The sequence below is a fragment of the Mercenaria mercenaria genome, unplaced genomic scaffold (genome assembly GCF_021730395.1).
Source record: "Mercenaria mercenaria strain notata unplaced genomic scaffold, MADL_Memer_1 contig_4840, whole genome shotgun sequence".
Classification (NCBI taxonomy): domain Eukaryota; kingdom Metazoa; phylum Mollusca; class Bivalvia; order Venerida; family Veneridae; genus Mercenaria; species Mercenaria mercenaria.
This window is the reverse complement of record NW_026463101.1, coordinates 56,402-66,589: the sequence shown is the minus strand read 5'-3', so window position 1 is coordinate 66,589 and position 10,188 is coordinate 56,402. Positions and strand designations below refer to the sequence as shown.

Genomic DNA, 10,188 nt, shown 5'->3' with positions numbered 1-10,188 from the left:
CCGATACATTTTCTAATTATCATTATGCTTTTCTTGGAAACGGTAAACAAGTTACGGTAAACAAGTTTTAAATATCCATAACCAGGGCTCCGAAATCAACAACACTACCAAAAAGGCATACTCGTATGCTGGTAGTTTTTTAACATTTTTTTATCTCTTATTACAAACATGACGAGGATATACTTTCCAGATTTTTACAAATAATTTTTTATGTTTTTTTTTTTCTAATTTGATAAACAGGAACACAATATCAAGAATAATAACATTACATTCGAGTTGTTTTGAGTAAGAACACATTTCGGGTACGGATCAGTACGAACGTAGTGACAAGCTTTCGAACTTTCTTCGAGAAATTAGATAAAAACATACCGACTGATATTTACCAAAATCGTTAATATGATTCCTGAAAACAAACAAGCCCGCCCGCTTAGCTCAATAGGGAGAGCGCAGATCTACGGATCTCGGGTCGCGAGTTCGGTCTACGGGCGGAGCGTATGTTCTCCGTGACGATTTGATGAAAGACTTTGTGTATGAAATCATTCGTCCTCCACCTCTAATTCATGTAGGGAAGTTGGCAGTTACTTGCAGAGAATTGGTACAGAATCTAGGAACACTTGTTAGATTAACTGTCCGCCGTTACATAACTGAGATTCTGTTGAAAAACCCAGAACTAAAAAAAAAAACACACAAAAAAAACCTCCCCCTCCACCCCACCCCCCCCCCCCCCCCCAAAAAAAAAAAAACCCCAAAAAACCCAAAAAAACCCCAAACATATAGCACAAGTTACACGCGATTCTTATAAATTCACGGTTATGGACAAAAATTGAATCGACACCGACTTTGAAAAGAGGAGTAAACAATGGGAGAAGCGCGTACATACATTTTTTTTTTTTTTTTGGGGGGGGGGGGGGGGGGGGGGGGGTGGGCAGTGCGTTTGGGGTTGGTAACTGATACAGCAAAACATACTATGGATTATGTGGCATCTTTTATGCTACAAGAAGAGGTTATTATGGAAGAAAAAAATTAATGTAAATAATGTATTAATAGCACGTGAATTGCCTTGTTTGCGCACGTTTGAGCGGATGCATTGAAAAATAACAAATTCAAAGTATGTATACTTTCGTAACGTTCGGTTGTATAATCTGCTATATCATTACAGTTACAAAAACTTGATTGTATGCATTTAAGTATAGTTCAAATTGAGACACAAACGGATCATCTATTGGAATAATTACTTCTGATTCATCTGAAACTGCGTTTGGTATTTTACGCAAAACATATCATTAAGAAGTACAATACCGCCGTGTAACTTGATATCAAAGTGTTTGTTGTTTACTCACATTTTTCATATATACATTTACCGAGCCTATTGATTAGGCCATCGCATACATTAAGCAAAGATACATACCACCATAGTTTGCCTGAAAGTATATGTAAAATATAAAACAAAATAAAAAAACAATAAAATAAAGATTTTCGTTTCAGGTGGTGCTTTACCTGGTACGTTCGTTCGCAGACGGCTTTCCTGGACCGTGTGGACTCTGTGGTGACAGTGGTGATTACCTGCTTAACAATATTTTCCTTGCTTATGTAACATAATTGCTTGTAATACATTTTGCCTACAACAGCCAATGTTAAGTGTTTTGATTTAATTTAAACAACTTTTTAGCTGAAACATAATGATTTAACTTTATCCCATTATAGCGAGTAAGATATGGAACAAAAAATGGCAAAGATGTTCCCATTTGTGAAGAAAGCACCAAATTTTGCATGAAATTACTTTAAGGTATCCCAAATCCTATAAGAGGAGGAGACACGCTATATCTGCCCTGGAACCTCCTTTTAAATCAGTCTAAAAAAGGGAGGTAAAAATGTCTTGAAAAAAAATGTTTTTCCTTTGAATTGAAATTTATCTATAAAATAATGGTTCATATGATCTAAACATGGATAACATATCACTAGCATAGACAAACAACCATTTGGTATTGACAAATATACAAAATATACTACAAAATACTCTTATTTTTCAAGATACATACTAAAAAGGGAGGTAATCAGATTTTACTGTATGTTTAATTTCAAAACTACGTGTGAAAAGATGTTTCCTATGAAGAAAGCATGAAAGTTTGTATTTAAGTGTTATAAAGTATACTGAATCAGAAATGGACTACATATACGATTTGTTGGCTTGAATAGACCAAAACATGAGGCCCCAAAGGGGAACTACCTTTTATTTATTTCAATTAAATATATCTAGAACAATTTCAAAAATGTTAATTCATTACCTTAACCAATTATAACCCTTGAAACAAAATTTATTCAGTTAGATTTTATACGCATTCATGATCAATACACATGACTCAGGAAAAATAATACGAGGTCCTTCAAGGGAAAATTGTTAAAAATCATATTTTAAGGGCAAATTATTATTTCATTCGTTAAAATATCATATTACTGAACTTAACATAAGTAAAGAAACAGAATTCATGGACCTTATATATAAAATATCAAAAAAGTAAAAATATTCACATGTTTAGGTCCACGAGGTAACCTATATATCTGGATTTATTAGGGCAATAGATTTGTATAAAAAAGAGAGGCCTTTCAATGGACCATTTTTTATGTTACATAACAGTATATGAAATAATCATGTTTTTAAATCATATGACTCATCTAAAAACCCATAAAATAAAAGAAACATATATTTACACCCATTCAATAGATATCTAAGAATTCTAATAGGTTTTCCAGTGCTTCTCTAATACATTTGTTTGACAAATTTATATTTACATGAATGTGTTATTGCACTGGCATTTGATTGGTTCTATGAAGTGTACATAGTAATGAAAGTCAAGTGTCATTACTGGTCAATCCAGATTCAACAGAATTAAGCAATGCAAGGGTCACAATTAAGGTATACAGAAACTAGATAGAAAACTGACGCGGAAAAAAATATCATGGTAGTCGCAAAATGGCGCATTCAAAAAGTCCTCCTACATTGCTCTGTAGAGCTTTTTTCCTTCCTTTTTTTTTTACATTTTTTGCTGAAATCACATAATAGATCTATCCTTGACATATAGGAAGCATTTTCGCAATAATATGATAGCATGACAGATTTATTATGGAAATGTAGGTCATACATTTGGAGTATCATTTTTAGATGATATTGTAGTTGGTTTGTTTGACTGAAGTACATGAGCCCCAATTTTCTTTTGATGTTTTTTTTTCCAGCACTGACAATATTCTTGTAGAAAATGTAAAAATATAAGCTACAGACATTTAAAACGGGTCATGCTCTGTGCTGTAGCTATTTGAATTTTGTCAATTTTATCTAGAATAAAGAAGGCCAGCTATTTAGTATGTTCATACCTTAATGTCTCTCCCCAAACATGGCTTCGTATATAAATATTAGAAATGTGAACATCAGGTAATTTAGATGTTATCATGCTATCTATTTCCTTTTGGAACTAGAATGGTATCTGGCACCATTTACTGACTTACAGCTTGACACCTTTGTTTATAACATGACCATGTATTGTTCCAAAAGTTCCAAAAGTTTGAAGTCACAACATGTGGTGCACTAACTGGTATGCGTGCGACAAGGTACACATTTGTTTGCCGCAGATGCATAAAAACAAAACCAAAAGGGGATAATATTTCGAGCAACCAAAACTGATACACACTTGTATTTTCTAGACTTAAAGCTAACATTCTTTATAATGCATTATCTTGTTGTGATACAGTCTCAATACGTTTGTAAGGCATAGGATATCTTTACTTATGGTTATGCCGTTTTAAAAGATTCAAGAAGCGCACATGACATCTGGAAGGATAGGTTGTTCTATCATGCAAAGAACTATCAAAATGAAGCCAGAGAACATATTTTCTTAAGCAATTAGACGTAATGAAAGCAACCCCTGAGAGCTGTTCACGTATGTAGCAAATAGCATTATATCAAGCAGGTTGTAGACAGGCATTTATAGCATGCATTGACATTGCTAATCCTGTCAGCTGGAAATGATCAAGAGAACTGGTACTTAGCTTAAATATGCAATATGCTTCATAATTAGCCGCTATAAGTTGGAGGAAACTCATCACTGTAACTACAAGAATACATACAAAGGCAGATATAAATGTATCAAGCCAATCCTGTGTACTTAGACATTTTGAAGGCATGTGTGCTAGAGAGTGAAATACTGGCAAATTACAGTTTTAGTTAAATATTGAAAGGGTTGTTACACATAAAATTAAAAGTTGTTTGTTTAGGGTAACCTGATCGTAACTTTTCTTTCAACTTTTGTAAGTTAATCAGATACATGATATTATTATATAGGCCGATTTGTAACCTAAGACAGAAAATACACTATTTTGTTATTTATCAAAAGGCTTAATATGCAAAATAACTGTAGCTCAGTACATTTTAAGGAGACATTGTTTATAAACTAATCGATTAATCTTTACCTTAAAAAAATTACATCTAACTCTATTTGGTATGACTTTCTTTATTTCTGTATCATATTTTCATCTTAAACATATTTTTATATGTAACTATTTGCGTTCTTGTGGTGTCTGCAGGAAATCACTGCTCTTTGGAGTGGTTCAGTGAGAGAGACCGTCTTAATGGTAAAGGTGTTGTCAGATCAATAGGAAGGTCGTTGGTTCAAACTGTACAAAGGTTAATCTATCATACAATACCAGTGCTATTTTTAAGAAAGCGGAATTTAGACTGATTCTAAAACTTGAAATCTTAATCAAATTCAAATAAATTAAAATCATTGAATATAGTATAAATTAGCAATAATAAATACAACAATACATTTAGCTCACATTCCATTTTCTTTTGTTGTAAAGAAAGCATTAGGATGATCGTATGCTTTAGCTTGAAGTCATTAATTGTCTTGAAAAACATAGAAATTATGTTTTGTATAATACGTTTTACATGAATTTACATTAGTTATTGAATTTACAAGAGAAACACAAAATAACCCCTTCTTTAGCTACTCTTTTGAATGCTTAATAATAATATTCATAGGGAAATTGAACTATCGGTACTCCATGTAAAGTATAAGTACTGTAAAGTTGAGTATGTGAATTACAGTATGTACCTATATGTGAACTTGTTTTATAAAATACCCTTAATGAACCGCACAATGTAAAGAATGTTTAAATAATATTTTGATATAATTTTAAAAATACTAAAATAAGTTTTGTTTACAAGAGTGATATAATATTCACACTAAAAATTAAAGTCATCCTGTAAATGAAATTTTTAAACAATTTTCCCCCTTTTAGGGCCTCTTCTATGTCATTTGTCAGTGTCCTATATATTAAATGTGTATAAAATGTAACTAAAAAAATATTATGTCAATAATAGTTACTTATCTAGGTTATAAATTAACCCTTTGGATGCTTACAAAAATATATGATTAAAATACATAGAATATAGGTCCCTTTTTGGGGCCTCATTTTAAGCTAATTGAGGTTAGCGAACAGCGTGTCTCCTCCTTTTTTTTTGGATTCAGCATACTTCACAATAGTTACATACAAAGTTTGGTGCTTTCTTCACAAAAGGAAACATCTTTTTCCTATAACCTACTCACTATTATGTTATATTCCGATAACTGCATGTTTATGATTAAATTCGTTTCCCATTTTTGTAAATATTGTATTAGACTATATATGTAAATGTAAAGATAGGAATTATAATAACTGCGAGATCACCATATAAGTATTCTAATGAGATTTCCATGTTAAGTCATCTTAAAAATTATCTTAGAATTGACTGTACCTGTCCTCTTATTTATAACATTTCGTTATCCCGACATAACAGAATCAAGAAAGAATAGATAATTATTTATAAAAGGTATATAAAGATATATCCGCATTTTGTTTTGTTTCTCATGTATTGTAATATGACTGAATATATCGTTGATATTAAATAACAATATTTCACCATCTTGGTCCTTTTGAACAAACAACTGAGTCCATTCAAAATAATTTGTATTGCATGTAAGGAGCAATAAATTTGATGCTCATTTCACTCATTTAATTCTCATTAACAAACTCAGTCAAACCGAGTCTGCTATTTAGCTTGCATGCGTTCTGTCTTTTTTTAAATAACCCTTATCCTGCTATATTTCTATAATGAACTTGTCCATCTTTCAATTTAGACAGTACCATTAACTGTTAAAAGGGATGAATGAATGGCGAACAGTGCAGACCATGATCAGACTGCACGGATGTGCCGGCTGATCTTGGTCTGCACTGGTCGCAAAGGCAGAATCACATGCCACCAGCAGGCTAAAAGATAAAGACTTGACAGGCGTATGGTATGCAAAATTGTGTGCAGTTGTGTCCAATAGCAATGTAATTCATAACTTTATCATGACATCACAGTACATTACGGGTTCTAACTGACCAGTCAGAGAGCTGCATTTTCGAGTACCTGCCAGTTTCCACTTGGGTAAAAAAAAGTAAATTTACAATGAACATATAGTGACTTTAGAAATAAATGTCACAATATTCTAAAAATCAAATTACGATTTCTCACAGCACATGCCCCTGATGATGCTACAAACAACAAAACTGAAGTTTCATTGATATATTATATCAATTTAATACTTTTATTTTAGTTAAAAGTTTGAGATTTTACACAGGGAGTCTATGATAAAGTTCGAGTAAAATGTAATCATTACCCAAGTGAAATTAGTATCATTCCGCAATGTTTTGGACATGTTAAAATTACGAATAATAGTACATATCTTGTTACTGGGAAATGAAAGCAGTATTTTAGATTATTTTACTGCTTTTATATGATCGATGAGAAACAACAAAAGTGCTATTTTGTAAAGTCTTACTTTTTATTTGATATAAATGCTTCAATTATCATGTTAACCTATAACTTGGGTATTTCAGATGCAGACCCATGTGATGACAGTCTAGAAGAAGGAGATGTAAGTCACACAGGATACACATTATACGCTAATCATTTAAGTTTCATTTACTACAGACATTTTCACATTAGGTAGACATATATATCTGAGAACTCAGATATTCTACCTATAAATATAATGTCAAAAATTTGCCTCGAAAGAAAAGAATAAGATAGTAATAGAAAGATAAGAAATATCACCATTTAAAGAATAGAAAGGCCTTTGATATAATGTCAGATAATTAATAACTTAACTGGAAAAATCTGAAATGATAATTTTGCTGATTTGTAATGAATTTATTTTTGCGGGTTCTAATAAATGTTGATTTACACGGCGAATTTTTAAGTTAGAAATGAATCAAGTGGTCTGAAGGACAAAGTGCTCTCAGTTTACATGTATTTTAAGCCCATGCTAATAGGTCATGCATGTCAACAAGGAACATTTTAGCCAACAATTAGATCTGAAACATTTCTTACACTAAACTCTTTACAGGAGTGCGCAGAAGGCAAAACTTGTCAGGAATGTTACGTAAGCGGTGAAAAAACCTGCAATCTGGTTTGTAGTAAGTATAGTAACATATTCTGAAGTATAAATAAAGGAGAGCGATGGTCTTGTGAATATGGTGTCGGGAGCTCAACCAGAAAATTGTAGGTTTGTACCACAATGGGGACAGCACTACACATTCTTATATGACACAAGTACTAGCTTTTTTTCCCAAGAAGCTGACGTCTAGAGTGATTCAAATAAATGTCTAGCTTTCGTCACAGTCGAGCTAAAATAAATTAGAATAAACTATATCAAACGTAAATATCAGCTTCAGTTAGAATTGCTCAGAAACAAAGAAAGATACTCAAATCGCAAGCGTCTGCTTGTATCTTGATTCAAAATGCTGTTACATTTATCAATTTGAATTTTGTGAAAACTTTATAAATGAGCCGCGCCATGAGAAAACCAACATAGTGGCTTTGCGACCAGCATGGATCCAGACCAGCCTGCGCAAAGCCTATTGCAATTAGAGAAACTGTTAGAGAACAGCATGGATCCTGACTGGACTGCGCGGATGCGCAGGCTGGTCTGGATCCATGCTGGTCGCAAAGCCACTATGTTAGTTTTCTCATGGCGCGGTTCAAATCATTCTGTCAGAAACGGACTGCCTAACATTAAGAAGATTATTCAGATGATTCCGATTTGTCAAAATGATGTTTGTCAATTTTCCGTATATGTTTATAGAGGATTTTCAGAAAAAATCTTGTCAGAAACGAAAGTGCTTGTTCGATTAAAAAGAAAACATAAACATGTTCCCTAGGTAACTCTCTACCAAAAGTATTTAAACAATCTGATTCGTAAGAGGACATGGTCACCAGAGGGCGTGGTCACTTTTCCTTAATTGTATATAATGGAAAACTTCTTGTCAGAAACAGGTGGCCTAATTTATGAATAATTTAACACGAATGTTACTCTGGTGGCCCTTTATGATTTTTATTCAAGTAACTCTACCAACACTTTTCTAATTAGTTTAATTTGTCAGAATACATCGCCTCCAAAGGTTATGGTTGCTTTTTCCTAAATGCAGATAGTGAAACTTGAAAATCTTCTTGCTAGGCACTGCTGGAAAACATTCAAAAGAATATCCCACAAATGATATCCTTTGGTGCCCTTCTACCAAGATTATTCATACGTGTGTCAAACAGTGCCGCCAGAAACCATGGTCACTTTTCATATATACATATAAAAAGTTGAAAGGTTAAGTATTTTCATGCCAGAAACTGCTGGTCCGAGTTTAGAATAATTTTACAGGAATGATCATTGAGTAACTCTTTATCAAGATTATTTGAATTGTTCTGATTCGTCAAAAACAGTACGGCCGCTAGATGGCACTTTACTAATAAAAGTCATAAAATTATTTCGAGTTTGTCAAAACACGTAGCCGCAAGATAACATTTTCTAAACCTTTTGTCCAAATGTAAAATAATTTCACACAAATATCCCTTGTGAACGTCAGATTTACATGTATTCTGATTTGTTAAAAAAATAGGGCCACTAAGAGGTTTGGTAAATATTTTCCCTGTATGTTATAGTGGAAAACATAAAAATCTTCTCGTCTTGGTTTCTACCAAGACTGTTCAAGCTTGGCTTCCAGTTTCCATATATGTATAAGAAGGAACTTGTCAGAGACGGTTGTTCTGTTTTTAAAAAATAATGTATAGATAAACCGTGTTTTAATGTTATTAATACACGGAAAGAGGTTTATACATCTGCGGAATAATTTCACGAGGGTGTAGCAAAGTCATTTTAGCGTAAGCGTGTTTTAACAGAAACAAGCCTATTAGAATATGATAAAATTTAAATATTTTGCAGGTCAAACTGATGACAGCTCCGAAGAAAAATAACGTAAAGAACCTGATATAACAAAGGTTTAAAGAGACATTTTACCAGAGTTATGCTTTTGTCTGAAATATAGAAATAGCTTTCATTTGATATATCAACAGTAAAGAGAAAGTATTTATTTTGTTATTTGCAATGTATAATATATAAGCTCTGCAGAGTTCTGTAAAAAGATGTTTTAGTGAATTAGACACACAGTAGTAATGTGACGTAAACCCTAAATGAACTACGTTGTCTTCTGTATCAAACTTAATAACCTTGTTTTTAAAATTATGTTTTAGATGTAGCCTATGTTTATTCATCATGTGTTTAATGTTTGTGCATAAAGAGCTAGTAGTCCTCTCGCAATATACCATCGATGAATGATATTTATTTTACTGGTCTTCTGGAATGACCAATATCTGACAAACCTGTTGTACAAAGGACAAATCTTAATGATGTAATTTCATATGTTTACGCATATATTAAAATTTTGTGCCATTAATTGAATTAAAGTAGTTTTTCTCCAAAATTATACGAGTTCATAGTTTGTATTCTGATATATGAAACATCTTGCGTGTCCGTTTTCTGTGTTCACCTGAAAATGAAATTTAAGTTAGCTATAGATAATTAAATGGCTTGCAATAAAAAGCAATAAACTACACTTATGTAGAGATTATCATTCCCTCTACATGAGGAAAAGGATTGATATAAAGAATATTCCGAAGACTATTATTAATTAACATTTAATTGTGTTATTGTACCCCCCCCCACGACAACGAAGCTATTAGGGGTGGGGGAGGGAATATACTAGTTTCGGGTTATCCGTCTGTCCGTGAGGTTTGTCCGTCCGGACGTCCGTCTGTCTGTCCGTCCGTAGTTCGTGACACGC

At 32.8% G+C, this 10,188-nt stretch overlaps 1 long non-coding RNA gene across 1 annotated transcript; it reads left to right on the top strand.

The window, feature by feature from the left end:
• Positions 1 to 1,467: 1,467 nt before the first annotated feature.
• LOC128554216 (uncharacterized) lies at positions 1,468 to 9,746 on the top strand. The gene is made up of 4 exons (XR_008369552.1): positions 1,468 to 1,555; positions 6,916 to 6,953; positions 7,425 to 7,494; positions 9,291 to 9,746. It is a non-coding gene; the product is annotated as an uncharacterized LOC128554216 (long non-coding RNA).
• Positions 9,747 to 10,188: the final 442 nt, after the last annotated feature.